The sequence below is a fragment of the Xenopus laevis genome, chromosome 4L (genome assembly GCF_017654675.1).
Source record: "Xenopus laevis strain J_2021 chromosome 4L, Xenopus_laevis_v10.1, whole genome shotgun sequence".
In the NCBI taxonomy this organism is placed as follows: Eukaryota; Metazoa; Chordata; class Amphibia; order Anura; family Pipidae; genus Xenopus; species Xenopus laevis.
In genome coordinates this window covers 13429373-13435405 of record NC_054377.1, presented here as the reverse complement: position 1 = coordinate 13435405, position 6033 = coordinate 13429373, and positions in this window count along the sequence as shown.

Below are 6033 nucleotides of genomic sequence, written 5' to 3'. Positions count from 1 at the left end.
CCTGACCCCAATCAAGTGTTGTCATGTGACAGAAATTTAAAGCTGAATTCCACTGAATACTAAAAAAAAATTCCATTTGTAAATGTAATTGCAATTGAAAGCAATATCTGTCCACTACATCCAAATCTTATTTCATCTTCAGAGAATGGAACCTCTGTGCTTGCTGTAAAGTGACCCATTGCCGTCCCCGGAAAAGATTATGCATCAACAAAATTGAATGGAGATGAGATATACATCACTACAGGTGCAGCTTATTGCTAAGCCAGATTCCAGCCTTTTTTTCAATGGTTTCTTTATGAGTTTTGCTTTGAAAGAAAGGCATTAGGAGTCATCCCATCCCTCTATTATCACAAGAATAAGGGCTATGGCCTAATTTTTTGGGGGGGGGGGTCGAATGACTGACTAACTCACCATGACCAATGTAAATTCCCTACTTGTGCTACTTGTATACTCTGTTCTGTGCATTTCAAACAATATAAGATAGAGGAGGAAGGAGGTCCCACCTGTAGAACTTACAATCTAACTGGGAACGTAACTTGTAGAGAAGTACAGCACAGTCATTGACATTGACAGGGATTCAACTTCAGGCCTATAACAGTTAGATATTGAGTTGTGATACAAGAGGTAGGATTTGGGTTCAGTTTGCTGTCACGATCGGCACCCTAAATCCAGAACCAATGCTAAGCACCCTGTTCTAGGCTCTTGCTTCTGCCTTTAACAGCCGCCTTTCACCTCGGGAAGAGCCATCGGCATATTGGATGCCTTCAGGTCTTAATAAGAGAGGTGTAAAGCAAAATGTTCTGGACAATCAATGGGCACGAACATAAAACAGAAAGTCTTTTGGGCAGAAGGTCGCGGTACAAGGCGTAGACAGAAAAGCGTAGTCAAATCAGGCCGGATCGAGGCAGGCGGAGTACAATCTGAGTCAGGCAGGCAAGGGTCAAACCAGGAGATCAATCAGAGGGGATACGGGTACAGAAGAGTCGATTTACCAGGCAGGATCATAGAAGTCAGGATAGTCAATACACAGGCAGGGGTCACAATAGGAATCAGATAACGGGATACTAAAGCTTGAACAGCACAAAGGCACCAGGAACTCACTAGGAGATAAACCTATAATGGGCAAGGACCTGCAGGCTGGATGTGCTTTTTATACTGTTGAAATTTCGCACCATTGCGTGCTGACGCAAACATGCCAGCGTGAATGCGCCTATAAGAGGTGCAGAGACGTGAAGTCAGCATTTTGGCAGAAGAGGAGCGGCGTGGCGGGCGTCCCCCCCGATGGCACGGTGGGCGTCCCCGCCGCACCACTAAACTACCAGTGTGAGTGTTTGTTACAAAGCCGAGGGAAGACTCTTTATGAAGGTATTCATGGATGGAGCTGCATAGGCAAATAAAAACAAGAGAGAAGGGTCTTGGGGATGAGACAACAGTGGATGTGGGTGGAGTGTAAAGATCACGAAATGGGGGAACCAGGCTGGTGTGTCTGGAGGCGCAAGTGAAGAGATGTAGTGAGGACTAGTGGTAGGAAGGGCATTGAAAATTACAAAAATGATTTTGTCATGGTAGAGATTTAAAACAGAGGAGGAGCAGCCTTTGTCTCCAAACGGCGACTTTCGGATTCTTTCATGGCTTTCAGTGACTTCCAGATACTTTAGCCAACTTCGGAAACTCATGGCCCAGCTAATCAGGAAAGTGCAGCACAGCCGCCCCCCCCCCGGTATAGTTGTGTCCCCTGTGCCCCCTGATGGTGGTCCTCCAGACATCGGAACATGCCCCTTGACCCAATCCCGTGCAGGCCACTATCCAACTACCACCCCCGCTGCAGCCAAATGCTGCCAAGGCCCAGTTATATGGGGCCACATGGATCTTTTCCAGTATCCCAGTGGCCAGTCCAACCCTGGACCCTCAGCATAGGAACAGTTCAGTGTAAAATAAAACTGGGTAAATAGATAGGCTGTGCAAAATAAAAAATGTTTCTAATATAGTTAGTTAGCCAAAACTGTAATGTATAAAGGCTGGAGTGACTGGATGTGTAACATAATAGCCAGAACACTACTTCCTGCTTTTCAGTGACTTAAAGGGAGGGCACATGGGACTGTTCAGTGAGTTTGTAATTGATCCTCAGCATTCAGCTCAGATTCAAAAGTAACGGTTATGACCCATGTGGCCTCTCTCAAGTCAATAATTGGTTACTGCCTGGTAACCAATCAATGGAAACCAAGAGAGCTGAAAAGCAGGAAGTAGTGTTCTGGCTATTATGTTACACATCCAGTCACTCCAGCCTTTATACATTACATTTTTGGCTAACTAACTATATTAGAAATGTTTTCAATTGTGCACAGCCTATCTATTTACCCAGTTTTTATTTTTACACTGAACAATTCCTTGAAATGCATATTACCTGCACAAAAATGACGTGTATTAAGCTTCAGTGGGACCAATTAGCATATGATCTGAGCTAGATAAAATCGTCACACAAAGTCCCTCAAAATCAACAAAAGCATTGGACAAAACAGTACAGAGCATGGCAGGGGGATGGGCCAGGGATGTGACAGGCGTAGCTAAGATGCCCTGGCATCACTTTTGATCGTGGATGTCACCTTTAAATGTGTGAAACTGCATGTTGTCAGTAATGCAAAAAAAAACAGTATCCAGAAGTGCATAAAAAATATAATGACAATGTTCCTTTAAAGGAGAAGGAAATTCGTCTTGCACTTGGGGGTCCCAAAGGTTAGTTACCCCAAGTGATTGTATTTACTTACCTGTATTTACCTGAAACCCCGGGCCGGTGCTCCTATCAGCAGAAAACTGTACCGGCCCGGAGTTATACCAGTGAGCACCACGGAGCGCTTCTCTTTGGCTTCTTCTTTCTTCAAATTTCCCGGGCAGACGCATGCGCAGTCAAACGAAATAGCGACTTTTTAGTTAAAGTTCGGCTTTTTGTTCTACTGCGCATGTGCAGCCGTGCAAAGAAATCAGAAGACGGACAAGGATCACTCCGTGGTGCAGTTTTCTGCTGGTTCAATGTTGATAAATGCAGGTTATGCACTTTGGCAAAAATAATATAAATGCAAGTTATACACTAAATGGCAGTGTGTTGGGAGTTTCCTTAAATGAGAAGGATCTTGGGGTCTTTGTAGATAACAAGTTGTCTAATTCTGGGCAGTGTCATTCTGTGGCTACTAAAGCAAATACATTTCAGTCTTGCATAAAAAAGGGCATTAACTCAAGGGATGAAAACATAATTATGCCTCTTTATAGGTCCCTGGTAAGGCCTCATCTGTAGTGATGGGCGAATTTCTCTCGCAAAATTTGCGAAACGAGAAAAAAAAATTGCGAAAAATTGTGAAATCAGAAAGTTCATGAAAAAAACGTGAAATTCTAACGGTTTCACAAAAAATCATGTAATTCGAACATTTTCATAGGAAAATCAAGCAATTCGAACGTTTTCACCAAAAATGAGCAGTTTGAACATTTTCACTTAAAAATCAAGCAATTCGAACATTTTCACTTATAAGAAAACGAGTAATTCGAATGTTTTCACAAAAAAAATCAAGCAATTCGAACGTTTTCACAGAAAAATCGAGCAATTCGAACGTTTTCACAAGAAAATTGGAAATTGACGCAGGCAATTTTCACCTGCGAATTTTCGCGGGAGATTCGTGAATTTATTAGCCGGCGGCGAAACGTGGAGATTTGCCGCAAATTCGTGACCAGGCGAATTTATTCGCCCCTCACTACTCATCTGGAGTATGCAGTGCAGTTTTGCCCACCTGTTTGTTGCCCACCCTCCCTCCTCCCCCCTGGCCTACCCGTCCCGCTGGGCAAATGTCCCTAACTTGTTACTTACCCTTCTGCGCAGGTCCAGTCCACGGAGTTCACCGACGACATCTTCTTCCACGCGATCTTCTTCCTGCTTTGACCAGCGCATGCGCAGTAGGAGCATTTCGCCGGTACGATCTACTGCACATGCGCCAAAAGTACATCGTGACTTTTGGCGCATGTGCAGTAGATCCATACCGGTGAAATGCTCCTACTGCGCATGAGCCAAAACGCTGTTCAAAGCAGGAAGAAGATCGCGTGGAAGAAGATGTCGTCTGTGATCTCCCTGGACTGGACCTGCGCAGAAGGGTAAGTAACAAGTTAGGGGCATTTGCCCAGCGGGACGGGTAGGCCAGGGGGGAGGAGGGAGGGTGGGCAATACAAGGGAGGGGGGGAGGGTTTTTGCGCCAACTAGGTTTCCTTCCCCTTTAAGAGGGATATAAATGAGCTGGAGAGAGTGCAGAGACTATGGGGCAAATTCACTAAGCGCCGAAGCGCCTAACGCTAACGTGAATTCACTAGCGTTGTACATTTTCGTTACTTCGCCGATTCACTAACGGACGCTGGCGTAACTTCGCTAGTGTTACTTCGCACCCTTACGCCTGGCGAAGTTGCGCAACGGACGTAACTACGCAAATTCACTAACGCGCGCAGTGTTCTGAACGCTACCTTTTAAGCCAGACTTCCTTCGCCACCTCAGACCAGGCGAAGCGCAATAGAGTAGATAGGGATTGCTTCAAAAAAATTTTGAAAATTTTTCTAACTCCCAAAAAACGCTGGCGTTTTTTTTTTATTATGGGTGATAGGCTGAAAAAGACCGAAAATTTTTTGGGGCTCCCCCCTATCCCCTCTACATTTCCTAACTCATGGCAACTTAACTATACAGTGGGCACATGTGTAGGGCAAAATAAAAATGTTATTTGATGTTTTGAAGGTTTCCCAGGCTTGTGTTGTTCTGCTACGAATACTTCCATTGAAATTTGAATTTGGTGCCGTATGCAAATTAACCATCGCTAGCGTAACTTCGCTTTGCTTAGCAAATCAACGATATGTGCAACTTGGCAACCTTACACTACCCCTGAGCGCAACTTCGGATCTTAGTGAATTTGCGTAGCGCTGGCGAAACTACGCCTGGCAAAGTGCGGCGAAGTGCAACTACGAATCTTAGTGAATGTCCCACTAAGTGCAACTAAACTGGTTAGAGGGAGGGAAGAGTTAAATTATGAGGGGAGACTGTCAAGGTTGGGGTTGTTTTCTCTGTAAAAAAGGTGCTTGCGAGGGGACATGATTACACTTTACAAGTACATTAGAGGACATTATAGACAAATAGCAGGGGACCTTTTTACCCATAAAGTGGATCACCGTACCAGAGGCCTCCCCTTTAGACTAGAAGAAAAGAACTTTCATTTGAAGTAACGTAGGGGGTTCTTCACAGTCAGGACAGTGAGGTTGTGGAATGCACTGCCGGGTGATGTTGTGATGCTGATTCAGTTAATGACTATAAGAGGGACTTGGATGATTTCTTGGACAGACATAATACAAAGGCTATTGTGTTACTAAACTCTATAGTTAGTATAGGTATGGGTATATAGAATTTATGTGAAAGTAGGGAGGGGTGTGTGTATGGATGCTGGGTTTTCATTTGGAGGGGTTGAACTTGATGGCCTTTGTCTTTTTTCAACCTGATTTAACTATGTAACTATTAAAATATAACTTTTTTTCATTTGAAAGTCTCTTTGATCCTTACAGAAAGAGCCCCACAATGCCTGTCGTAGCCTGTACTGTAGGTTCTTACTCATGATTTTCAAAGAGAACTTGTTCTGCCGCTTTCACCAAGTTCTCCCACATCCCATTTCTGGATGTGCAGCAAGTGACATCTTGTGGCCAATTCTGGTAAAGCATCCTATGATACACCTTAAATCAAAATCGTTTCATTAGAAATAGTGATGGGCGAATAAATTCGGCGCAAATTCATGGAGAATTTCCATGTTTCGCCGCCGGTGAATAAATTAGCAAAACTGCTGCGAAAATTCGCCGGTGAAAAGTCCGCTGCTTTGAAAAAAATTGGGCAGGTGTCAGAATAGTCGCACACATAAACATTGTCTCGCATCAAAATTATTCGGACGCCCATTGACTTAATTTGGGCAAAATAGACGCGTGTATAACAATTGTTGCAGGCGTTGAAATTTATGTAATTTTGACGCCCAT